Source organism: Pteropus medius, unplaced genomic scaffold, assembly GCF_902729225.1.
Source record: "Pteropus medius unplaced genomic scaffold, Ma_sr-lr_union100, whole genome shotgun sequence".
Lineage (NCBI taxonomy): Eukaryota > Metazoa > Chordata > Mammalia > Chiroptera > Pteropodidae > Pteropus > Pteropus medius.
The window spans coordinates 8983466-9010919 of record NW_024353517.1 but is presented as its reverse complement, the minus strand read 5'-3'; the positions used below and the strand labels follow the sequence as shown (position 1 = coordinate 9010919).

At 41.6% G+C, this 27454-nt stretch overlaps 1 protein-coding gene and 1 long non-coding RNA gene across 12 annotated transcripts in view; one reads left to right on the top strand and one right to left on the bottom strand.

Annotated features, from left to right (window-relative positions):
• MB21D2 (Mab-21 domain containing 2) overlaps positions 1 to 27454 on the top strand; it is a 98629-nt gene that overhangs the window by 25639 nt on the left and 45536 nt on the right. For 2 of the 11 annotated variants that reach the window (XM_039850870.1, XM_039850866.1), the window contains exon 2: positions 22820 to 22877. The exons of the other annotated variants lie outside the window; for them this stretch is intronic. The gene's annotated coding sequence lies outside the window, so the exon portion shown is untranslated. The remainder of the gene's footprint in view (positions 1 to 22819; positions 22878 to 27454) is intronic. 11 annotated transcript variants of the gene reach the window in all.
• On the bottom strand, positions 5297 to 6866 carry LOC120593042 (uncharacterized). Its single transcript, XR_005650291.1, has 2 exons — positions 6661 to 6866; positions 5297 to 5930 (listed from the first exon to the last, which is right to left on the bottom strand). It is a non-coding gene; the product is annotated as an uncharacterized LOC120593042 (long non-coding RNA).

Below are 27454 nucleotides of genomic sequence, written 5' to 3'. Positions count from 1 at the left end.
TGTATAGAAATTCTTTTTTGGTTCTTCAGAGATTTGATGATTGTTCAGGGATGTGCATAATTAAATGGTTTTTATTTCTTTATCAGATGCAGTTGACCAGAGTTTCCAAGACAGTTTGCTCTTTTAACCTTCTCACAGTTTGTTAATGATTCCCACGTCTTGCCTGAGCCTCTGAACTTTGACTTCTGGACATGTATCTTTGGTTTAGTCATTACTTAATAGATTTAGGAGCAGAAATCCATCAGGGCAAGGACTTTTCATTGTTATTTAATTAGTTTAGATGCACAAGGCTGGCCCTGAAAAAACACCCAATTGCTGGGATTCTTTTGTTTTTGTATTGTCCTTCATTTTGGTGGTGACCTGTGATGCCTGGTGCTGGGGTGCAAAGAAGTGAGGAGACCTTTCTCCAGAAAGGTCTTCTAGTTCCTAGAGAAGCTCTCTAAATCGCTGGCTTCTCCCCTTGCTAATGCTTGTTCCCTGCCTATAAATCCCCTATTGTCTTGTTACTCAATGTGTCACCCATAGACCAAGAGCATCATCTGAAAGTTTGTTAGAAATGCAGCATTTTAGGCCCTACTTCAGTCCTGCTGAATGGAAGCCACATTTTCACAAGGCCCCAAGGTGAATCGCGTGCACATCAAGTTTGAGAACCACTGTTCATTCTCTAAACATAGCAGGTAAAGCAGGTCTCAGACCATTAGCATTTGAAAAATAAGCTCCTTTTTTACTTCTACCTAAAAGTGAACCAACTTGTTAATGAGATGAAATTGTTTGGTTGGCCTAAACCCTTATTTAAGACTTCTTATTTTTGAGAACTTCAAACATATAGAGTAGTATATTATACTAGTATAATGACCTATGTTACCTGTTTTGTTTTATCAATAATCCCCATCCCACCTTGGATTATTTTAAAGCAAACCCCAGACGTGTAATTTGTCCCTACATATATCTCTTTCCTTTTTAAAAATTTGCGATACAGTACACATAACATAAAATTTACCATCTTAACCATTCTTAATTACACGTTTCAGTGGTATTAAATACATTCACATTTTTAAACCAATTTCAGAAACTCTTCATCTTGCAAAACTGAAACTCTAAACGCATTAAACATCTCTTCCCTTTTTAACATAGCCACAGTATTGACACATTTCGAACATAAGTAAATATTAATTATTTAATAGTATCAGATACCCAGTTGACGTTCAAATTTCCGAGATTGTAGTTTGGCTTAAGGAGATGAGGATGTTTAGTTCAGCATCTTCTCTACCTGAAGCTGGTGGCCCTGTTTGTTCAGTGAGGAATCTAGAGACAGTGCTGAGAGTGGAGGCTTTTCATCTTTCCCTAATATGTAACCTGGCAGGATTTTTGCATAAAGACTTCATAATTTTCAGTCTTCTATTTTCAGATGTCAAGAGTTATGCAGTAAAAAGAGCATTGAGTTTTGTGTAAGAAGAACTAAATCTGAGTCATTACTTCATAGAATTGGGCAGAATGTTTGCTCTTTCATCATTTCACGCACAGGGTTACTGTGAAAATAGAATTAAATTGAAATATCAAATAGCAATTAGAATGAATGAACTAGAGTCATATTTCCAACTTGGGTAAATCTCAAAAACGTAAAGTTTGTAAAAGTAAGTAGCCGGATGATTTATACAACATGACACCATTTGTTTAATGTTAAACCAGAAACTACTGTAAAATGTTTATGACTATACACGTGTAGTAAAAGTATGAAAAAATGCTTGAGGATGACATCTGCACACTTCAGGATAGTAAGCACCTCTCTAAATGACAGGAGAGTAGAATGGAATACTATTGTAGTTTTTATCATTAAAAAATCTGAAGGAAATGTGGCAACGTCAAGATTTGCTAAAGCTGTCTGATGGATACATAGGTGTTCATGGTTTTATTTTGGTTAAGTATGTTTGGAAATACTACAAAAGAATTACTTAAAACTGGTCAATTTATGTGCAAACATTTTGTAAACTCAAAAATGTTAGTATGATTTATTTATACCCCCAGCTCTTCACAAAAAATTTAATATTGTGTACAAAAATTATGAAAATGATTTAACTGACGGGGTTCCTTGTAGGATTAAAGACATTAAAAAAAAAAAAAAAAGCCACTTGTGAGGTGTGTGGGATTGTCCAAAATTTGAACTAGTCTTCTGTGCCCTGTCTGCCCTATCGATGTAGATTCTGGTGGAGTTCCAAAGAATTATAATGGAGGGCCAGGTCCATTATTTATTTTTTGAGAATTTATAGCTCTGCTGCTTCCTAGAAGGAGTTGAGGTGGCAAAGTGCCAGCTCTGCTGTGGCGTCATGGCCTTGAAAGCATGCTGTACTCACAGAGCCTGCACATTGCTCTCACTTTCATTTATTGCTGTCCCATCTGTGGACAGCACTACTTCTGGGTCATCTGAGACAGATGGTAGTTTTAAAGATTACCCAGATGGCTTCTTGGGGCTTCCTGGAGGACTGTTGCATGTTTAATCAGTTTCCCTTGACGATGGCCTTCCTCATATACGGGTTTTCCTGCTGTGCAGGTCCAGACAACTGATCATTGGTCTCATGATGATAATCCTTGCCTAGAGGGTGTGGTAAAGGTCACAGATTTGATGTTTATTCATGAGTATGGAACTGAAACCAATCACTATGGATGTTCTTGCTGGCAATGGGGAAGATTTGGGCTTTTAAATGAAAGTACGTGTGCTGGGATTGAGGAGCAGAATGTTAATTAAGCCACATTGACAAAAATGATAGAATGTACCATGCCAAGAGTTTAAATAATGTGCTATTTCTACAGGTTATCTAGCATCAAGATCCCTTGGTTGTCGATGTTTTGTCAGTAATTAAGTTGAGCTTACAACTGTAGTCACATCCGGTACCAGAAGGTCTGCCTCTGGTCTAATGTAACCCTCGCAACTATTATTTTATTTCCCTCACAGAATGGATTTTTGTCCCCCTAATTATATTTATTGCTCTTATCTCAACTCTCAAATATCTCTAATCTTCCAGAAACATATATAATTATCTTTTAAGGGTCTGAATCATGCCAGATGTAGCAGAAGAATTGCTTCCTGCCTCTTGCACAACACTAAATCTTTCTGTATCAGGTTTTACCTCATTAGAGTAGAAATGATACTCTGTCCTTTTCTCTCTCTGATTCATGGATTGGTCCTCTCATTCAGGTTTTTATCAGGTATTTATTGAGTTCGTATTCTGTGTGGGATGCTGTGGCGGATGCTTTTGGGGAGACAGTTGTGGGTAAGAAAGATTTTCATTGGAACTCCAGAATTTTCATTTGACTTTGATCAGGACAGAAGAATTGCTTGTTTTCAAACATACCTATGTACTGCTATTTACCTCAACCCCCTAGTGCTGCTGTAGTTCACTTTCATTTTCAATTGCAGGTAGTTAAAAGGGTGAGAAGGTTAGTGCAAAATCACAGGATGATTTTACTGTGTTTGAATGGTGGAGAAGTTAAAGAACAACTGGTTTAGAATTAAAACAATAGCAACTAAAGAAATGCAGTACAATTCCCTGTTAACATCGTTGCATAGACACGAGACCCTAACTTTGAAGGTAAGGGAATGTCTCATCTGATATATCTGATACGTTCCCATGCCAAGGAATTTGACCTTGGTTTTTCAAGTGTATGTACCTGTGTCCTTGTAAACCTAAGTGGTTTCGACTTGTCCACCTCTTTTGCTGTGACAAGGATTCTCAGATGTCCAGAGACAACCATACAAACAGACCAAGCCTGAGAGGACTGTGAAATTTCATCCAGAATCGATTGTGCCTTCAGGCAGCAGCACCACAATTAATAGAACTGATTTAAAAAAAAAAAAAGAAAGACTCTCCTGTCTTGGTCTTGTGTAGTGAGATGCCTCTGAAGGGGAATGAAGATAGCTGGAACAGAGGTGAACTAGCTCTTGAAGTCAGGGAACTATTAAATAATCATATATATAATTATATCATATATATATATGTATATATGTGTATGTGTATATGTATGTATGTATATATATGTATATGTATGTGTGAATGTATGTGTGTGTTGATGGTGTGTGTGTGTGTGTGTGTGTGTGTGTGTGTGTGTGTGTATTACTATATAAACTAAAGGCAAGCGGGATTCAGAGAGAGCAACGATGTCCCTGGGACTGAAATTTCAGTCTGCTGATCCTTCTCACAAAACTATTGCAGAGATTACAACTGCCTTGTAGAATTTATAGGTACCTGCTAATGAATTGCTTCCTTTTTCTCCCTTCTTTTAGGGAATGTCAAGGATTAACATCCTTGACAATAAATACAAAACCAAGTTGTGAACTAGCCTAGAAGCAATTTCTTAAATTCCTTGTGTATTGGCATCTCTTTATCTCCCATACTACCCTTTCTAACCTAGAATATAAATGTTTATGAACACGTTCTACTTCCATGCTAGACGAGAAACTAGACCTTTTTTCTTGTATTTCTCCTATCAATGTATAATTTTTTTAAACTTATAAACATGACTCTCAAAGAAATATGAAATGAGCACATGTCAAAGAAGTGTTTAGCTAATAAACGAGGAAACCAGTAGGAAGATAAAGCTAGTACAAAGAACGCTTGAGGAACTATGCAGTTTTGAGACTGAAGAATATTGGAATAAGATTTCTAGGTTAGATACAAAACTGGTTAATGTCTTACAGGGCAATAAAACAATAACATTTGGGACTCTCATTTCTAACGATCAGAAATCTTATACATCTATAATGGATACAGATCTATAAGTTAACATGTAACTTCACAAAATCTGAACCCAAATCGATGGTAATTAGCAAATCAAACCAGGTACATCTCTTAGAAAATCAAATAATCCTTGAGTGTGCCTGTTAGACTATTTCAGTTTGGCACTGGAATTTCATACTGCCTTCCTTTTGCTTTATTTCCAAGCATTGCATAACGTTTTCTCACATCCTTAGTATCATGGCACTACACCAAGGAGCTTATGCATTTATTTGTTTGTTTAATAATTATCGAATGTCAGTTTTGTGCCAGGTAGTAGGGTAGGCATTAGAGGTGCGTTAACTGAACTATCCTTGCTCTCTTGGACCTCAGAGGCTACTCCATGGCCATCCTGAAAGTGAGGCAGCGAGTTCTTTTCAGGACTCGGAAGCAGTGGGAATGAACTTATTTTTGGCTCACAATCCCATTGGGTCTCAGTGCATATAAGGCAAGGATAAAATATTACAAAGAATGACGACCAAAGACCAGTACTTTCCGGAACAAGAACAGACAAATACTGATGCCACTTCTTTTTATCCACATTGCATTTATACCTTTCTGGTGATAAAATTTCACAGGATCAAGATTTTCACATCTGACATGGAAGATTTCCATTGGCCTGTTTTGTCAGATTCCTCCAGAGGCCTCCCTCTGTTTGCCTCCACAGGTACAGATGTGCTTGCTTATTCTTGATGTGACCAGCATTTGACAAACTTTAGCAAGTTCTGTAGCAAAGACCTGCCAGAGCTGCTGATTTTCCTCGGAAGGGTTTTTTGTAACTAACAACTCAAACTTCATGGCTGTCAGTACAGTTTTCTTACAGCAAACATATATGTGTATTTAGGGTATTTAGGAGGGTTTGTCGGTTGAATTTAATTTCTCATTTCGAAAAATAATGGGATAAGGGAGTGGCTGACACTTGTCTTCGGACCATAAAACATTAAGCTGCAAGGAGTTGTAGAGTTCCCCAGGTAACATGTAGAGAAAGTGAGATACAGAGTGGCCAGAGGTTACCTTTGCTCTTTGTGGCAAGTGACACCTGGATCTGAGACTTCTGTATAGACTTAGATTCCTTCTTCTATAGTGGCAGGTCTCACCTGGAGTCATGGGTGGGATATAGAAGTCTTCCAGGTAAGTTGCTTTGAGTTTGCATCTTTGTGTCTGTTTATAAAGAGAGATGCTTATTACAGAAAATTCAATTAATACTAGAAGACAGTAAGGGGAAAGCAAAAATCCTTTGAAATCGTAGACCCGGAGATAATTATGCTAAACATGTTTGGAATGTCCTTCTAGACAATGCTCCATATAAATATATGCATCTAGATCTATATTTGTGTATACAGATATATATATATATTTCTTTATAATTTTCAGTTAAGGGGAAGCACAACTTTTTTTTTATAATTGATTTTTTTTTAATCCGAAAAATGATTTTCAACTTAAAGTACAAATGGAAACATTTTCCATTGGTTTGTATTTCACTATTAATAATTCTCAGCAATGCAACTTAAAATTTAATATTCTTAGACTTAATCATACTGTAAAGACAGGATCTGTCTTTGGAAGAAGTGGGCGTGCTAACCACAGAGATGCGCTACTCCGGTTTCCTCTGAGGGAAGGGCTTGCTGACAGTTGGGTGGAGGGAGGTGTGCAGACAGTCTTGTGCTAGCTTCTCAGCACCTTGAGGGTCCACCTGGGCAGCAGCTGCTCAGAGAGCTGGTTGCCCTAGGTCATGCCCTTCCTGGGGCACCTGCCTCTGATGACATCTGGTAACATCTGGCGATAAGTAATATGAAGGCTTCCCAGACACCAGAACGCCCTGCTGATGGACCGAGGCTCTGTCTGGTTGCTTTGGCATTTCACCTCTTCCTCTGCCCAATCTGCTTCTTACCCTCTTCGATTTCTAATACCTTGATCTCCAGATTCCATCTCAGCTCTAGCTTTTGGAGAATGCAGCCTGTAACAGTTGTTTGTTGTTTGTGCAGTGGTTCAGTAGCCCTTGGTCCAGTTCTGCAGTGTAGTCCTGGGAGCCAGTGGCATTCCAGGGAGCTCAGATATCCTAAGCCACTCCTCAGAGTGAGCTCGCCCTTTCCTCCTCTTCCCCTCCTCAGAAGTTTGGCATTTGAAGAATTTGGCTTTGGGCTAGGTGCACAAGCTGACGGCTCTGTGGTTTTAAGAGAAAACTTAAAAGGCTTTCTTTCTGTGGGCATTCTCTACAATAAAGATCTATTTTAATTGTTTATGACATTAATCAGTTAAAGATTTATCTGCTTTGGGAGAAATTTCTCTAGAACAGTTTGAGATCTCCTGCCTAAGAGTTGATTAAGAAGGTTTTTCTTTGTTGTTGTTGTTGATTTTCCCTCCAAATGCTACCCCTCTTTTTGGCCCTCCCTGCTTCCAACCCGCCCCAGGATAGTATCCTCTCCTGAGGTCCTTTATTTGCATAACCTCTCCAATCACTCTTTAATTTCCAGCAGAAATTATAATTTCACTAATTAGCTTGCTATGGATATGGAGATAGAAGGACATGCCTTTTTGAGGCCTAATGGGGGATTGTTCCAGGCACGGCATTTGCTCAAATGCTTTGTTGTCTTGGTTAATTCTGGGAGCGTCAATGTATCCTGTCCTTCCATCTTCTCAGGGACCCCTGGAAAACCTTCATTTCAAGGCTGTTTGGGCTGCCAGCTCTGGTGCTGGTGGCATCTGGCCTAAAGAGAGCCACACGTGCTCTGGGATCCCTGGGAATCTCTCTTCTCTTTATTAAGTAGCATTGGAGGCCAAGAGAATCATTCTTGCTCTTCCCTCCTAATCCCCAAGACTCAGTTCATTTCGGTGCCTTTAACCTTTAGCCTTAGCCAGTAACTGCTGTGTGTATTTTAGAATCCATGTGAATTTTAGGGAGATAAGGAAACCCTGAAGAAGGTTTGGCCATTGCTTCTTTAGCATCTTTCTGTCTTTTTTTTTTTTCGTGGTGGGGGGGCTTCTTCAGAATTTTGCTGACACAGTAATCCTGCTCTTCAGCACGAAGTGCCCACCACTTGATCAGCATGCATGTTAGCTAGGACTTAAGGTTCCTGCAAGATATAGTTCATATAACGCAGACATTCAAAAGCCTCACTTGCTTAATGGATGTTTTTTAAAGCTATAAAAAGTTATTTTTTCATGAAAGGAAAAACTAGACCAGAAGATGCTGCTGAATAAGTCTTTATTCTGTGGAAGGTAATAGGCAAAGAAGTTGTTAAGCTTTTTATTTCCTGTCCAATTTTCTCGGTAGGGGGAGAAAGGTCTATAAAGGCACTCATCTGTGTCTACCTTTATAGTAACTTAGCCCAGCTACTGAATTTGCCTGAGGGAAGAGAACTTATAAGTAGATAATACACCATAGAGTCAAAAAGCCTTTTGAAATCATTTAGTTTGCTCTCTTCATTTTGGATGTTGGGAGATGGGAAGAAGGGGAGGGATGGTTCGAAGGCAAACATTTGGTAGGGGCGGGCCCTACTTCTTCCATACGTAGTTATTACAACACTGTTAACTGTACCTGTTTGTTCAGAGGCCATGAGCCTGTGGGGGAGCACAAGTAGCAAAGTACGACTGACAATGAAGTGAATGGAAGAAGTGGTAAGAAGGGAGGCTGAGAGTAAGAAGAGGCCAGATAATGAAGAGCTCTGTTCACCAACCTCAAAATCAAGGGCAGTATCCTCCAGATAGATGTCAACTGAAGGGTTTAAAGCAGGGGAATGAAATGCACTTTAGGAATACCACTGTGACTACAGCATTGAGAACAGAATGAGTGACAGAAGGCAGTGTGCAGCAGTAGCCCAGGAGAGAGATGATGGGAGTCTAAACTGGAGTAGGAGCAGCAGTTATGGACGAAACTGGACAGGTTCAAGAGAGAATTAGAAGGTAAAATTGATCATTGACTGTTTTTGATGTGAGTGGTAAAGAGAGGCAAAAATCCAAGGTGATAGCCACATTGCTGTCTTGGGCACAGAATGCGTGGTGGAGCTATTCACAGACAAGGAGTGTGGGGAGCAAAGGCGAAAAGTTTCAGGGTGATGGAGAACTTGGCATTGGGCCGGTTGAGTTGGCAGTGCCCAGGAAACATCCAAAAAATTATATTGACATTTCACCTTTGCCATCGGGTACCCTAATACAACAGGTAGTGAGTGTAGGATGTCAAAACTGTAGGGGCTCCCCAGTTTGGCAAGGAACCTCTAATTTTGTACATACAGAAAATGGAATCCAGAGACATGGAACAACTTGCTTAGGGTCACACAGCTACTTACTGGTTAATCTGGGTTGGGTATGTAAGTCTCTAGCATCTGTCTAGGAGTGTTTCCACTCTTTTTTTGTTTTGTTTCCACTCTTCTTTGTTGGTTTAGTAGCATCTGAAAAAGTACAGAAATAAATTTATGTAGCCATGTTGTCCTTTGCTTGGGAAGAACTGCTGCCAGTAAAAATGTGGGCCATAAATTTATGTGGGGACTATGCCCCATTTGCATCTCATTTGATTCCATCTGCCCTGTCTTAACATGATTATGGCAGCTTTGTTAGGCAAGTGGTTGCTTAACACAGTGGAAAGGCTTAATTACTCTTTAATAGCTTTGTATAGAGGGAGAGTCAACTTTAATGTTTAATCATTTGGGTGTCTCTTGAAAAAGTTTATTTTAAATGTACGCTGTGGCCCCGTAAAACACATAAATGCATATTTTTTACATTTCCATTTCCATTCCAGGTTTCAGTGACACAAAATATTTTTTCTTTTTAAAGTATTATTGCTGTATAAACAAAGCAAATTTAATGAAAAATTAAAAATTAAAAATCCACCCACAGTCTTCACATAATAACAACAAAACTCAAGCTTCGTTCTTTTATTCCCTTTCCACATCCACATGGCGATCTTAATTTACATTCACTTTTCTAATTTTTTTCTTCCATTAAATATTTTACTATTTTTTTTCATTCGTTCGCTCATTCTTCCATTTGACAAACATCAGTATATTTCAGATTCCTGGTACTCTGCATGCTGTTACAGGGTATAGTAGTGTCAGCCCTTATGAAGCTGACATTTGCAGAACAGGGTGATAGCTGGATGGATAACATACTAACAGGTAACGAATAAGACCTAATAGAAAAAAATTGCAGCTGACTTAATAAACACGATGCAGCACAGTTGTTTTCATGCTGTTGATGTAACATAACTACTTTCTTGTTCAACATTGTGCATCAGTCAGGGTCTCAGGAGCAAGTAGGTGGCACACCCAAATTAAGATAATAGAGGAGGGTTTCCTGTAGGGACAGTTGACAACAAAGGTGTGGTCAGAGTGTAAGGAAACCTGCAAGACAATGCAGTTCTTTAGTGCTTGTCACTGTGATTCACCTGTTCACGTAAAGGGGCCAAGGGCAGAGATGTTTTAAAAGTAAACATTTTAAAAGCACCCAAGTCTGTTAGGCAGGCATGTGCTCAGCACTGAAGAGAAGGGAGGGATGGACTAGGGGAGTTTTCTGCCTCCAGGGAGTGAAGCTCACAGACTGGGACATCAGGTCAGTGAGTGGAAGAGGAGGGATAATAGGGGAGAGGCTCAGAGGAGGGCCTTTGGTTTCTTCAGCTGTGAAATTGACTGAATGGTGGGGATGGAAAGAAGGGAGGGGAGGGAAGACTGGATTGAACTCAATTGTTCCTTCAGGCAGAGCTTTGCGTGGCTCCCATTATCGTTAAATTAAAAATCATTCCTCTTAGCAAGTCTTTAAGGACTGCCTGGCCTCTGCCCACCTCCCCACCTCATCTTCTGCCTCCACCCTCTTCGTTTACTCTACTCTGTGTTCCTTCAAGGTCCTTTAGCCTGACTGACTTACTCTTGAACCTCAGACCTTGGAACATATTCTCTCTGCTCTCTCCCTCTCCTTATTCCTCAGATCTTTCCCATAGGTGAGTGTAGATTTTACTGTTACACTCCCACATCTGTACCCCTGACTCGTTATTATTTAAAAAATGTTAGTCTTTCTCTATGGAAAATACTTCCCATGAGGACAGATTCATCTCTAGCGTCCTGCTCAGTGCCTGCAAACAGTGCATGCTCAGGAAAGATTTGTTGAAAAAAATGAAATATGTGCTCTATAGTAGTCAAGATTTTTTGTCCTTAGTGATCCATATTTAGCAGGTCCCATCAACTCCTAGATAACCATCATTTTTAACAAGTTAGTATTCTTTTTTTTCAAATAAGCCTGCATACTTTTAATCTGAAAATATTTGTAATTTTTCATGCTAGGAGATTGTCGAAAGGATGGATAGGTGGAAGGCGAATTGTATGAAGAAGTGACTGAGTCAGTTCAAGCTTCATGAACATGTTCACTTTTCATGTGAACTAAAGCTTTATAATTGGAAAATTTCTCTTGCACACTCTCCATGATGGCCTTATAATAATACTCTTTGAACTTGACCGAGCAAAGGTCTTTATCCCCATCTCACAACTTAGAGACATTTCTGATGATAAATGAGTCATGTTTGGATGAGAAGTTGTGTCGAATATTTGCTCTGAAGATGGAGATAACCAATCAGGCCACACCGGTTTGAAGGAGAAAGAGGCAGAGATACATCAGCCACGAGAGACCCTTCTTAGTTCGGACTCAGTTTGGAAGTCATATGTTTTGGCCTTAACAAGGCATTTGATGAGAAACTGTCTTTGGACCTGCCAGTTTCAACGTGGGTTTTGTGTTTTTAAGGACAAGGGTAGCATGACTGAAACCCCCAGCTGATTCAGTGTGCTCATCTCATTGCGCTCACTGTGCTTTAATGATTCTAGTTTATTTACCCATCTTATGAATCAGAGGGCGTCATTTACCAAGGAGGCAGCCGGGGAGCAGAGTTGGGATTCAGATCCAGGTTTCCTGACTCATGTTGGGGAGGTCCTCGCTGTACACTGAGAGTGAGGACCAGCCTTGATTGCACAGTTTTGGGATTATTGTGTGCCTTAAGCAGTTCTGGGCCAAGATCATCAGTATTTGTGTGTGTAATTTATTTCACGATGATTATTATTGGCTGTCTCCTTAAGTGAGCCATTTTGATAAATCTCAGCCCCTTGCTCCACTCAAGCATCATCCATCCAAGTGCTATTGCTTTACAATTCATTTTCCTTTGGGAATTGCGTTATATTTCTCTAATATAATGTGAATTCTGCAGCCGCCCTGTTTCCTGCTGTTCGATTTCCTTTCCTAGCTCAGTTTAGCAGATTGTAGCCAGTGCTGGTAGTTGCCTGGAGAGCAGTGGCCTTTTCCATTATTCATGGTTAGCGGCAGGTTGGTGGCTTTTGCTTGTGCAGACTGGAACAGGCTCATTGATGACAGCAGGTGCAGCTACTCTTCCTGTAGAACTAGCTATAGCCCTAAGTGTAAGCTGAGGTCAGGGGGCTGTTGTGGGGTGAGGTTTGCAGAGCAAAGTGTCTCATCTGGGTAATTGGCAGCTTTCAGTCTCCTTTGGCACAGCCAGGAAACCCAACTGTGATTAGAGCCTGGGTAGGGTCAGCCGCATAAGAAGACTGGATAATTGTGCTTGGGGTTTGTTTTAGTGATAGGAAGATGGGATGTTTAGACCATCAGACCTCGGCTGGAACCAGCTTTCAGATTCTGGATTGTTTTATTCACTGCGTTCATCTCTTCCACCATCCAGTCCCGCCATGTTATTCTTCCTTCTCTTATTTTGTTACTAAATACGGTACAGATATTTTAACAACAACTCTGTGGCCTGCTTAATCACTCAGTGTTTTATTTTATGAACACATTTTCAGTTAGTAGCATAGGCCCCAAACTTACCACTCATTGGTTTCAGCATTTCCCACTGTGCTTTATAAGGTAGTTTTCTTAGCTACCCATGAATACCAGTCCACTGGATTACCACCCGTCTCTTCACGATTATGTGTGGCAGTGAATGGCATGAGAGAGTTGCGCTCACACAATCCAAGGGATGTTCGAATCTTTCCTTCTCTGGACATAGCTCAGTCCAATCTTTTCCTTTCAAGGACCAGAAATTGGAGCCTTAGTGTGCTTAAAAAATTTGCCTGTGTGTCTTTCCCCACCTTTAAGAAGAGTTCTTTCTTTGTCACCGATGACTGATTGCCCAGGATGGGAAGAGCAACAGTGACACCCCTTTCTCCATTAACTGTCAGGAGTTTCATCATTAGCAAGGTGTCAGAAAGCACAACACAAACTTGCTTAAACAAAATGTGAAATTATCGACTTGTGCCACTGACAAGTCCAGGGAGTAGAGCTGGCTTGATGAAAAGAGTCAAATTATGTCATCAATCCTTGTTTCTTTCCTTTCCCTGGCTTTATCTCTTGTGATAACTTTCTTTTCAGAGAGATTGCCTGCTCTTCCTCTACCTGCCTCTTCTCTGTTTCAAATCTAGTAGGTCAGGGTTTTGGGGGGCGGAGGGGGAGGTAGGGAAAGCTCTGCCTCTGCTCTAGCACTCCTGGCAAAATTTGACTCTGAGTGAGTCAGTTACCTACCCCTGAATCGATCACTGTGATGAGAGGGATGATCAGGTGATTGAACACAGGGGATTGGATTACCCCTGGAGCAATGGGAGGTGAGTCCCCTCTTTTGTGGACTGAGAGTGGAGAAGGGGCAGTTCTTCAAATGAAAATCTGGTTACTGGGCTACAGGGAGGATGGATGCAGAAGACTCAGACAATGAAGACGCGACACAAACATGCATCCAAACCTTCTAACTTCTGGATCTAGTTGCTTTAGTGAGATGGGGTAAGAAGTGGAGGATGATAGAGATGCACAAAGGTCACAATCAGAATTGTTAAAGCTGGGAGGGCTTTTATAGATTCCCATTTCAGTTTCCAACTGCTGCACAAAAACTACCCCAAAACTTAGTGGCTTAAAATAATAACTTGTAGCTGATGAGTCTGTGAGGCAAGAATTCAGACAGGGCACGGAGGGGCTGGCTTGTAATTGTTATCTGGCTATGGTTCCTCAGCTGGGAGCTGGCCAGACATTTCTTTCTGTCACTCCTTCCAGTGTCTCCTCTACCTCCAGTCTTTCTATGTGATGACTGGTCCTTTCTCATAGCATGGCAGCCTCAGTGTAAGTCAGACTTTTTACAAGGAAGATCAAGGTTCCCAGAGAGAATGCTCCAAGAGACAGGAAGGAGAAGCTGCAAGCTTCGTTAGGTCTGGGCCTCAAAACCTGCAAAGCGTCCCTTACATAGTATTTTTGGTGATCAAGAGGTCACAGCGCTCACCTAGATTCAGGGGAAGAGGACGTCTTCTAGTCACAGCTGAAATAACCCGAGGCCCCCAAAGAAGCAGCGATTGATCTAATTTCTCAGAGCCGTCTTTTCAGAAATAACATGAAAACAAACAAGGACCAGGATAAAAGTCCATGCCCTAATCCATCCAGAATACCTGTACTTACCACCTTTTCTCCTCCTTTTATACTGTATAGTGAGCCTCGGGGGCCCAGAGCAGGGTGAGCCAAGGTGTATGGTTTCCTCTTTGCAAATAAGAGGCTGATAAAATGCTACTTGTCAGTTTTTAGAGAGCTGCTTTGCATCAGCCACAGATCGCTTGGCTCTGCCGGGACTCCTTCAGCCAAGAGCAAAGGGAACAAGCCTGTTAGGATTGTGTTGTGGAGTATCCCTTTGTTTGTTGCTTCTCCTCCTTGGAAGGGGTGGGGAGAACGGGGTGGAAGGGACTGAGGATTCCATTGCTTGTTCAAGCTGCCTCTTCTTCCCTTCACCCCAGCGATTCTCCCGCTAATTATTAGGCCACTGACATACTACAGTTTGAAAGTCAGTCATTTCATAACCTAATGTTTCAATATGTCCTCGGTTTATTTTTATTGTCTCTTCAACCTGTAGCTTCACACCAAATGATAGATATGCATGTCTTCAAGAAAGGGAGATGAGGGGGAAGGGAAGCGGGTTTACACTGTCCCTCTCTGTTCCCTCTCTATTCTGGGAGGTGGGAAAACTCATACAGCGCTTGACATCTGTTTCTAGGTGTATGAGGCGGGAGGAGAGAGATGGTCAGAGAAGGTGGTTATACAGGGTATTGCAGCAATTTCTTCAGAAAGCAGTGAACTCTTCTCTCCTGAAGATGGGAACTTTTTCTCTCCTTCTGAGTTTTCTTATACCTGATGTGAGGACAGGTTGTTGTTGTTGTTGTTGTTGTTGTTGTTTTATGTCCTTATGTTTCATGTGATTACCCAAATGCCTCAAAAGCAGGCATTGTCTTCAGGGAAATGCAAGACAAGTTAGACAGATATAGTCATATATCGAACATAGAAGCATAGCGGGCGTGGGATAAAGAGAGGAATCGGAGGGGCCCTGTAGAGCAGGACGTCCCTGAGCTCCAGCACAGCTACACGCATCCCACAACTTGAATTCCTACTTTATCATCAATCATTTCTTAAGACCCCAAACCAATGTGGGGAGGCGTGGTGATTCTGATCTTATGTATAAATGTCTCTTACTTGTAAGATGGACAGCGGGACTTGCTCTTTTCGCCCTTCCACTGGAGTCTTCATCCATGTGCTTGGAACAGTTTCCATTTACTCCAGCTGAACTATTTTCCCAGCACAGAATCCCAGAAGCCCTTTTACATGCTTCAGAAGAAAAACACACAAAGCTATGACGGCAAGAGCACCCTGAGGTCAGGAGGCTGAGATCTAATCTGGGTCAGCCTCTAATTTGCGGTTCACCTAACCCCAGGGCCTCCTCCCAGCCTCATCGACACTGCTCAACTCTCTCGGTTGCTGTAAGAACAAAACCCAGTGACATGTGAGAGTGCTGTGGAAGGGGGAAGCTCTGTACGTGAGAGGTTACATAATTATGTTCTGAGGATGCTCACAGCTGACAAGTGTGACACACTGACATCCTCTCATGCTCCTTCACTGTTGAGAAGCAGCTGTTAATTTCATCTCTGCCTCTCCCTTCTCCATATGCCAGAGTGAGGGGAAATGAAGGGATTAGAAATCTACTGGGGGTCGAGGAAACCATCTGATGTGTCTTCTGTCTAGCTTTTCATCAGTGAGCATTTTAAGTCTTGATATCTCCACGAAAACTGCAAGGTGGGCATATAACCAGTGGCGGGCGGTGGGGGAGGGATGAATATAAGGTCTAGTTACTCTAAAATGAAGCATAAAAATGACATAGTGCTCTGAGTGGGGGAGGGGGGGAGTAATTGAGTAGGACTCTTAAAAATCATAGTTGAGATTGTCCAAGCACCTGTGAGGTTTCCTGGGTTAGGTGATGTACAAGTCGAGATACTTCTGCATAGCTCTGGAGTTTGATTTCTCATCCCTCCTTGTACTCTGCATATACTCATATCTGGAGGATTTAGGACAAGGCCTCTGGACATGGGCTGTCGTGTTTAGAAAGCATTTCCCTACCTTGTTTAGTTGGAGAACACCTACTTTTTAAAGATCTAGTGCAGATGTAAAAGTCTCCCCTGACACCCGCTGTTACGGGTGACCGTTCTTGTCTTTTCCTTATCTCTATGTTTGTAATGCCTCTGTTATGGCACTCATCACCAATGTAAAGACACCTGCCGCGTTATGATGGGAGGTGGAGGGTTAGCTCCTCAATGGCAGGAATCGCATCTCCTTCATCCTCGTGTTCTCAGGGCTTAGCAGAATTTTCGTCACGTATTTAGTACTCAGCGAATGTTTGATAAGGACGTGAATGAGTTAAAAAAAAAAACTAAACCGGTTTACTGACATTCTTCTGATTCAAGAATTCGTGTTAGTGTCCATCAAAATTTTCATTTGGAAAACAACCATCAGTTCCTAGGGCATAGATAGAATATCACCAGGTTCAGGTGTTGGTACAGGTATTAATTTCCGAAGGCTGCAGTAACACATTATCACGGATTGGATAGCGTTTAAACAAAGTATTCTCTCCCAGTGCTGGAGGTTAGAAGTCTGAAGTCAAGGACCTAGCAGGTCATACTCTCTCTGAAGGCTGTAAGGAAGAACCTTTTCCTTGCCTCGTCCTAGCTCTGGCTTCTGGCGGTGGCTGGCACTTCTTGGCATTCCTTGTCTTGTAGCTGTATCACTTCAGCTTCTGCTTCCATCTTCACATGGCCTCTTTCCCTTTGTGTGTGTCTTTGTCCAAATTTCCCTCTTCTTTAAAGGACACCAGTCATTGGACTTAAGGCCCACTCTAATTCAGTACACCTCGTTTTAACTTGAACATCTGCAGAGATCCTATTTCCAAATAAGGCCCCCTTCACAGATGAGGGGGTGGGGGGATTTGGGACTTGACCCTATCTTTTTTGCAGGATACAGTTCAACCCACAACAGTGCTTTGATCTCTTATCATGGAATCTGGATTCATTAACTCCTCAACCTCCCCTCCCAGTGGCTGTCAGCCTCGGCTTCAGTGTCTTTAACACTGGAGAGTTACTGCCTTCAGAGGTAAATTTTCTATATTTCAGTGGCAGCCGTTGGGGAATTTTTCCTATTATTAGACCCAACTCTACCTTCCTGCCATCTCCATCATCCTACAGTCAGAGTGAGCATGGAATAATAAGCTTATCCCTTTGGGGAAGAAGATTATGAGCTTTCAGGTTTTGAAGATGGCCTTCCTGGCCTCCAGGGCAGCTTCTCTCTAAATCTCCCCAGTTTCTTCAACTCTTCATCCAGGGTATAGTTTCGTTACCAAGCTTCCTCCACAATGAAGGAACTTCCTGTTTGTCACTGTGTTGGGTGAAACTAAATGAGACTCTTTCAGGTGGTCTGAGCACAGAGCAAAGCAGACGCATCTGCTTCCAGGGAATCTGCTTCTGTTCTGCAGCCTCAGTCACGCTATCTTGGCCAGCACACACTCTTGAAACATTTGAATTTGCTCTTGCTTGCATGTGGTGCCGCTAAAGCTCTGTTCTCCATTAGTATTTTGACCCCAAGAGCTGGCCTTGGCCCTTGTATGATTATACTTTCCTCTGTTGCACTTGGGCTATTGCACTGGTTTGTGGATGAAACTACCATGTCTTAGAGTTGTCCTTGACATAGTGTGATAATGGCTTTCAGTGGGGGAATGTAGAGGAGGGGCAGTCACTGGAAAAGGGTCTGTGTTAGAGGCCATTGTGCTGCTTCGCTGTCCTTGGACAGCTAATCAGAATGGAACCTAGATATGATTTTAGCTGTGGAAAAGACTTGTTACTCTAATTTGCTACTGAGGTGGGGGACAGCTTCTTCTGACCATTCATTAGGTGGGAATTCTCCTCTGATACTTGGGTGCTAGTTAGATGCTTGTAGACTGGTGGTCCCGACCCTTTCAATTTGAGTGAATTTAACGCAGATGAATAAATGAACGCCATAGATGGTCAGAACCGGAAGGGACATGGCGATGATAAGTTGAGGGTATGGGATCTGGATTAAGAACATGGGGCCTAGAAATGGGGCAGATTTGCACTCCTGGCTCCACCTCTTGGTTGAGACTTTTGAAAAATTACTTTGTAAAACGGGTCTAACAATAGTATCAATTCAGAATGTTATTATAATTAAATGAGATAATAGTATCATTTGGTGTGTGTCACCCCAAACCAGGAATGAAGTTCAGCCTTTCTGTTTCTAGTTTAGGACTCCTTGCTCTCATCTACTCCAGCGCTTGAGAAATCATCATTTTACATGATTAATTTACCAATCTGCTTTTGCTTATAGAATAAAGGGAAATAAATAAAATTGGTATTTAAAACCTTCCTCACCAGAACATTGATTGAGTTCCTCTGTCGTGTCTATAGATTTATTTCAGATGTGTGGATTACTGGTGGGAAATAGTGGCCCTCTGAGGCAGGGACACAAGTGAAGAAGTTGCGCCAGACCTTGGTAATGTCGCCCGTTTCTGCTGGGCAGCCCTGGCGATGCTGGCCCCAGGACAGGCAGGCACAGGGCAGAGGCTGTCTGTGCAAGCTCAGCAACTGCCTGCATCCTGAGGCCCTGTTATCTCCATTTAACATGCAATGTGGACTATATTTTCTCTCAATTTCCTGTGAATTGGAGAGGTGCATTGTGCCAGCTTTTCTAAATTGCCACAATCAACATTCTGCTGTCTTTATTTTTTATGCATGGTAATGACTTTTCTCTTTTTGAAATGTACTTGTTTCCCAAAGCAGTCTTTGCAACATTAAAAAATAAATAAAATAACTGAAAAACAAAATAAAATAATAAAAAAGCCCTCTACATCACCGTGAGTTTCTGCCTACCATTTCGGGTCATAAGTCTGAACGGAGTTTGAAAACACTGCTCTATGGTGCTGGAGAGACCCAGCTGAGCAGCCTAACTCAGAGCCAAGGCAGAGTGAAGAGTGAGGTGGGGTTTTGACTCAGAGAACCTCTTGGCCCTATGGGCATAAGCTTGAAGGCCTGTGTTACCTTCACTGGCTTTCAGGAATCATTCACCTTCTCAGCTGATTTGCTTTCTAACAGGGCCTCTGTGACTTTGGGGACACCAAAGTGGCCTGCGATTGGGTGGTATACCCCAATTTATACAGTATTAGATCTATACGCTTTACCAGACATTTGGGGCTCCATTCTGCGTTGTCTGTGCTTTAGTTTTCTTTATACATCTTATATTTCAGACAAAGGAATCCCTAAGTGGTGTTACACTGTTTCCGCCATTCGTGTTATCCACTCTGGTCCCTACTTCACGCCAATTTCTGTTTTGTTGTTGTTGTTGTTGTTTTCTCTGAATATTATCTATCATTTAAGGATGAGATCAGATGTTGTCTTCTTCATGAAGCCTTCTCTGAGTTCTGTTTTTATTCATTTATTCATTGTTTTTAATACACATTTTATTGAATACCTAATATGTGCTTGGTGCTCTGGATGAAGCATGAATAAAACAAAGACCACTACCCTTACATTCTACTCTGGGGAGGGAAGGGAAAGTGTATATATAGGATGTCAGATAGTGGAGCAGGGTTGTCATTTAATAGAATTGTCTGGGAGGGAGGCCTTACTGAGAAGGGAATATTTGAGTTAGGATCTGAAGATGAAAGTGTTGTCTTCTTCCCTGACTGATCTTCTGGCACTTTCTCAGCTCTGTTGTGGGTAGGAAACATGGATTGAGGGAAGGATTAAGGGAGGAAGGGAGAAAGATGGAGAGTGTGTGTATATGTATCTAAATGCACACTCTTCCTATGCTGTCCAGCATTTTGTCTCATGGTGCTTTAATGAATGACTTTGGAGTGAGTATTGTTGACCAGGCTTGTTTTCCTAGTATTCCCAGTGAGGTGAAGCAAGATTTATTCTGGATTGCACAGTAAGTATTGTTCAAGGAGGGATCAGGGACCCATCTGGGTCCATGGTCTTTGGTGATGGTGCTGCCAAGAGCTCCTTTGAAAAGCTTAGTTTTCTTGACCTTAAAATAAAGGCATCGAATAACTAACTGACTCCTAAGAGCTCCCCCTGCTCCAAAGGTCCTGCATTGTGTGTTTTGAAATCCTGGTTCAAGTCTCATCCTGTGCAGAATCCTTTTCTGATGGCTCCAACTCACAGATTGCTCTGCTGCTGGTGCTGTGTTCTGTACCGTGTAAGTAGCACCTATAGGTGTACTGTCTTTGGTATAATGCATCCTGGAGAAGTGTCTTCTCCAGCTAGTTTGTGAGAAGTTGTGTGATAGGCCGGGAAACGTACCTTGTCCCCTTTATAACCTACAACAGAACTTTGTATTCAGGGTTAGTTGATTCACTGCTCCATCCAGCTATCTATCTATTAATTTTTGAGTGCTTGGAAAGTCTGACAGGCCTTGTCTGTGTTAGATACTGGAAATACTTTCCCGGGAGTTCTGTGGAAGTTCACATGTCAGATGAATGATATTTTTGTAAAGCACTTTGCTGTTTTGAAAGTGCTTTCACATCTATTTTACCCTATTAATCTTTAGACATCCCTATGATTGAGGTAGGACTTAAAATATGGAGATATATTTTTTGTTCTTTAAATTACGAGTGTGTGATAATATGACTTGGAAAAATTGGGAGAGAGCACACGAGGGTGTGTGCATTCTTAATGGTGCTGGTGACTTGGAGTCTGGGGTCCCACCGTGAGGCCATGTCCTTAGAGGGAGGCCGTGGCTGATGGAGACATAAATTTGTTCTCCCATTCGTGCTCAGGTCCCATGTACTTCTTACGGTATATGCATTAAAACATGTTGATCCTACCTTGTGGGTGATTTTAGGGGTTTCCAAGGCTGCTTTTAACATACGTGATTTTTGCCTTACCCATTGACTTAGGGACTGATTTCTGGACTCCATACTTCCCCATCCTTCTCCAGTGTCACAGGTGAGGAAACTGTCTCCGAGGGAGGGACTTCCTTCCTCTCTCTGTATCAGAGGCAGGGTGAGAAGTGATCACATGCCTTCGTAACCTACAGCCAGGGCTTTTCTCTCGTTAGCCTCACTTCTGCAGTTCTGTGGGATTTTGTGCATGTGGACTAGTGATGCCTGTGGGAGGAAACGAGCCCAGAATCTGGACAAGATGTGCAGGCTGCATGGGTTAAGAAGAGAGTGGCTCCCTTTAGTCTTCAGCAGCCCTGGGCTGCCTCGGGCTCCTCTTGACTTGTGTTGGAGATGTCTGTTCTGAAATCTGTAGCTGCTTCTCCTCTGTATCTAATGAATGCTGACTGACTTTGAATGCTCTCTTGACTTGGCTGCAGTTCTTTAAAGTCCATCTTCCACACAGAATTGGCAGGTTCATTTAATTGTTTGGGAGGCAGATAAAAATGCTTTGTTCTTTGTTCCTAGATTATGCCATTTCACAGTATCTCTTCTCCCACAAATTGCTGAGCCTGTTCAATTTGGGCCTTCAATTGGTTCTCTCGGAGCAGACCTTTCAATTTATATTCCAAGGCCTGTTCTTTTCGATTACACGTTTAGGATATCAGTTAGGTTTCTTAATCTATTCATTCACATGTCTTTTTGCCTTTCTCATTTCTCTTTTTAAATGTGTCCCATTGTGAAAAGCCTGAGGTCATGTGGCTGTTATGAAATGCAAGTACTTCTTTTTTTCTGTTTGCCCGTTACAGAGTACGATTTTTTACTTTTTGCTTGATTTTTTCCCTTAGATTTAAGGGTCCTGGTGGTGGTGGTGGTGGTGGTGATATTATTACTATTAAGTTTTTTCTTCTTAAATCAGTTCCTATACTTAGATATCAGGTAGGCAAAAAGTTATTAGTGGACAAGAAAAACACCCAGATAACCATGATCCAGGCTTCAGAAAACATGCAAAGTGCAATGCCAGCTGTGAAAAAGATAAACTGGGTCTCTTTCCTCATGGTGCTTAGCATCTGGCTTCTTCCATGTTTCCTCATTTTTCCTGTGGGGTATGTATTGTGTCTCATTTAAAGCATGAGGAACCTGAGACTAAGGGTGCTGAAGTGGTCTGCAGGAGCTTGCGCAGTTAAAAAGTACCAGAGCTGGGTTTTAAACCCACAGGTGGAGGCTCCAGGGCCAGTGTTAGTCTGTGTGCTGAAGGAAGACCTCCTATGTCTTACCCCCTCAAACCTGACCCATAGTAAGTCTCAGGGGAGGCAGCCCCTCGTGAGTGCTCTCGGAGGCGTTCCTGATTATCTTTATTCTGAGCATTGGAAACATTATGACATGTAGATCTCCGCTGCCTATGTCTTGTTTTACAACTTCTCCAAAGCTTGGGAAGAGGATGAAGTTGGAGGAGGGAGAGTGTAAGAGGAGGATGATATTTGAGAGAACAGTTTCTGGAGTCCACAGACCTAGTAAAAAATCCTGGCTTCGCTGCTTGTTGACTGTGATCTTAGAAACTTAAACCTCAGTTTCCTTATTTGTAAAATGAAAATGAAAGTACCTACCGGAAAAGTCACTTGAGGATTTAATTAAAAAAAAACAAAAAAACCAGAAACATATGTGAAGGGTTTGTTATAGTACCTGGCATTTAGCATAGTGCAAAATAAATATTTGCAGGTATTATTTTTCTAGTGGGAGTCATGCATTCATTTACACATTCAGGAAGTATTTAATGAGTGACAGTTTATAACCCTGACAGCACTTTTGTAACCCCTGTTTTGGTCCATTGTAGGTACTTACTAAGGCATTGTAGATAAGACGTGATTACATTTGTGGCGAACCGAAACTTGGTGAGTGTCAAATGATAAAAGTCATATTGCATTAGATGCTACCTCAGTGTGAAAAACCACTTGTCACAGAATCGCCCTGTAGAGAAAGAAGTGTTGAATTCTGGAAGGGTCATCGTGAAATAGATGACTGGTAGATGGTATAGAGATGTGGAGTGATGTAGCCTGAAGTGAGTGGGAGAAGAGCCTGGAAGTCTGATGTGGTTGGTGGGTATGTTTGGTTTTAAAGGTCAGTTTAAGGACTTTAGGCTTCATTCATTCATTCGTTCATGTGTTCATTCATTTATTGTTCATTTGTAATGCTGGAGTGTGTGGAAGTTACATCTAAGGGTCAATATATTGAAGATAAACTAGGTCAGTGGAGATTAAAATAGTCTCAAAGGGAGAGAGATGATGAGGGCTGGACTCAGGGCAGTGATAATAGGAAAGAAAAGTAGTAAAAGAAATCAAAGATGATGAGGTAGTTTAAAAGCGTTTTTAATAATCTGGAGTTCTGGGCGGTTATGGAAGGAGAAACAGGCAAACCTGAGTAATTTCAAAATGTAATGAGTGCTACATGAAGAGAATGATGGGCATCTCGATTACAGTGACCTGGAAAGACTGTGCAGAGGTCTGTGTTGGCGATTTCTGGAAATTCCAAGGCACAGTTTGAGATTTGCTGGACAACGGGGCCTGCTTCTTTACCTATCTGCTAATTGTGTCAGCAGTATTGATAAATTTTATTTTGTTCTCATTGTTTTAAATTTCCTACGTAGAGCCTTTGGATTCTAGCAAATGCAAGAAAGAAAATTTATTTTTTATTTCTGCCATAAAATAGAGATTTTTTTTCCTTTTCTTATTTGAGGCTATATCTCATTTGCCCTACTTCTATTCTTCCCTCTTTTAAAAATCTCTGCTAAGCATACAGCCTCTAGAACATGTATATGGAACAGGTTGCAAGGATGGTTCAGTTGAGAGCTAGAATATATTTCAGAATTCTTTATTGTCTGCCAGCTCACGCAAGGAAACTGTTGCTTTGAAATATGTGCCTATTTGTTTCCCAAATCATTCTCTCTGCTTCCAGCCCTCATTTCCAGTTCATTCATTTTTGTAGCCATTGCATCGATTAAAGAGATACTGTGTAGATAGGTCTGCATGTCGGAAATTGATGCTGTGCTCACTGACTGCAGTCTCTGGTTATGAAGCCAACTGAAAAGATGAGATAGCTATCCCCTCCCCCACCCGCACTGTTCCCACTCCCCCACCCCCCCCTGCCCACCCCAAACACATGCTTTTTCTGTCTCTAAACTGGTTTGTCCAAGTTCTGCTGTTTAATCCTTTGCCCTGTTGGCAGAACCTGCGATTTGCTGGCACTACTCCAAATGCCTAGAGGATAAAACTTTGCTCAAGTTGGCCAATTATTCCTTGCAGCTGCTCAGCAGTTCTAGTCTTTGTTGATATTTCCTAGAAAATGTTGGCTCCACATTTGTCATTGGTTACTTAGTTTATTTGGCATTTAGTTCATCTTGTTTTTTGTTGGGGACTTTAGGGAACACAGTGATAAGATTTGGGCACCATCCTGAAGTAGCTCATAGAGGAGGAAGAGGAGGAATAATACCTTTTCAAGTGCCATATAGTAGTTTTAGTATATTTACAAAGTTGTGCAGTGATCACCACAATCCAAATCCAGAACATTTTATCACCTCAGAAGGAAAGCCCACACCCATTAGCAGTCACTTCCCATTTCCCACTTCCCAGCACCACCTGGGCGTCCACTAATCTGCTTTCTGGATCTATGGATTTACCTATTCTAGACATTCTGTATAAATGGAATCATATAATATGTGGCTTCATATAATATGTCTGGCTTCTTTTACTTAGCATAGTTTTCAAGGTTCGTCTATGTTATAGCATGAATTAGTACTTAATTCCTTTTTATAGCCAAATATTTCATTGCCTGGCTATACCACATATTTTTTTTTTAATGGGAGCAATATCTTGAGTTTCTGCCTTGGGTATTTTCTATGTTTATTGTTCCATGAGCTTTACTTTTTTAAGTTAATTTGTCCTCATATTAAACCTACTTAGTTGATACCATTGTAATTGCTATTTTACATCTAAAGAAGTAGGCATTGGTAGTCACAGGCTTGGTTTAACTACAGTCTGTGTTCTTAACCACTGCATACCTCCCCCCTCTCCCACCCCACAGAAGTCAGAGGATATAAGAAATTACTATAAACATGAGATAAAGTTACAAAGGTCTTAAACTGCCATGGGGGTCAGTAGTTCAGAGTTGAGGTGGCCTGTGGTTCGGGGGTGGCTGATACAATGTGAACCATTCTTATGTGTCCTTTGGATTATGGTACTTAGTGGATTCAGGCCAGCAAAATGATGACGTCTACATGGAGATAGGGTGGGGCTCCCAATGCGCTGCCAGGTTTGGTCATGGCTGACTCAGGCAGTGGGCAGGGCTGAGCGTGAGCCCAGACATTCTCAGACAGTCTGTGTACCTGGGCGAGGCAGGGGCAGGCAGGGACTTGATAGCAAGCAGTTGTTTTCTGCTGGACTGTAGAAGAGCATATGCTGGGATAAGGATGGTACTGGCTCACAGCACACATGAATAGTGATGGAATGAATGAGAGATACCATGGGTGGGTACCAGACTGGAGAGCCTCGAACCGCAAATTGAAGGTGGGGTGCCTTAGAAGGTGTTGAAACCTGCAGTGATGCGATATTTGCGTTTTTGGACAGTGTGTGTCTTGCCCAAGTCTGTCTATATTTCTGTGACTTTCTTTGAGCTTCGGTACAGCATCTGCCTGGGGTCCTTTCCAAGTCCTTTCCTGGGGCATTTAGGGTAACCGTGCTGGGAGATGGGAATCTCTAGGCCTAGTCTTTGCCTTAGTAGAGCTCCAAGGAGCTATTTTCTGATAGAACACTTCTGTCCATAGCAGATCAGTTATTCAACAAATATCCGAGACCCTATTATGTGCTAGGAACTGTTCTAGGCACTTGAGACACACATCACTGAACAGAATGGAGGACTCACACTCTCTTGGAACGTAGCTATTCTGTTGGGGGAAACAAACAGTTAACAACTGACATGGTAATAAATTATCTTTTTAAAATTTAATACTGTGTTATAAAAAAAGGAAAAGTAGAGCAGGTTCAAAGGGGATGAGAAGAGGGTGACATTTTAAATAGAGTAAGAAGGTGATGTTGAGGCAAAACTTGTAGGTAGTTAAAGATGGACTATGAGATCATGGGGACAGGAACCTTCCAGCCAGCGCGGAATTCCAAAGATATTCATGGAACAATGAGAAAGCAAGTGTAGCTAGTTTGAGCATGGGGGCAGTGATGGTAGGAAGGTTTGTCACCTCTCTGGCCATCAGGAGACTTCCTTTTTTCCCCTTAGTGGAATGGCAGCATTTCAGGACTGAGCAGAGGAGTGACATATTTGCACACATCCTTTAAAATGATCTCTCTGGCTGCAGCGTTGAGAATCTTAGAATGATATCAAATCTCTAATATGTTAAGTGCACTTTCAGTAGACAGATGAACTACTCAGGAAGTAAAAAATCATACCTGTGGTTGGTCCAGACCTTGGGGTATTCTGGAGTCCTCTGTAGTGCTTCCAAGGGGCCCTCTGAATACATTTGCTTTTTTTCTTTTCTTTGGTCAATCAGAGCCTCCAGGGGAAGTGAGCGCCTTCTACAGCAGAAGCTTAGCCATGCCATAGTCATGCTGGATGGGTTTTCCTGCTGTGGCTGTGCCTGACCAGACCTTGGGTTTATTTGTTCTAGGAAGATTTAACAGTATTGAATCAGCATACTTTAAGAAAAAAAATACATGGTATATAGCTCCTGGATGCTAGTGTATTAAATTCTTATAGGTAGATTTATTCACATTTCACAAGGTTTTCTTCAGATTAGAATTATGAACTCAGAATTGTACTTTTAATCTTCAAAATACTGTGTCTATTAAACAATGCCAACTTCTTCCATTGGGAGTAGGAAATGGATCAAACAGTAGTCACATTATTTACAGTATGAATGGACAATCTCTTGTGGCATAAATGTATAGTAGTATTGTGTCAAAGTACCCATGTCACTTATTTTACCTGGCTTGGTGAGATGACTTCTCTGTGGTCAGAATTTTTTGAAGATGACTTCAGTGTTTGAAATTTACGTTAGAGCTGTTGTACTCCCTTCTCCCCTCCCTATTAGAGATCTGTGTGATAGCTCTTTGGCAAAATGTCAATTCAAACGTTTGTAGAGGTGGGTGAATGATTTAAAAAGCAGAGTAGGCATTTAATTGGCAGGCTGAAAGGAAAATGTCAGTTTCTGTGGGTTAAGCAGAATCTTTGCAGCATATTTAGCACTTGACTTCTTCCAAATTTGTCTACATGAAATAACCTCTCTGTTTTCACACAGGAAATATTTGAATAACTTTAAAATATGTGTGTAATGCTGGGTATGTGACCATATTGAAGAGTATCTCTTGGCCGATAAGTCTAAACAAGCTTCCACTAATGTCAGTGTTACAGCTGTAGACATAAATATATTTTGGTTGGTTATATTTTATGAGAGTCTACAGTACTTTGA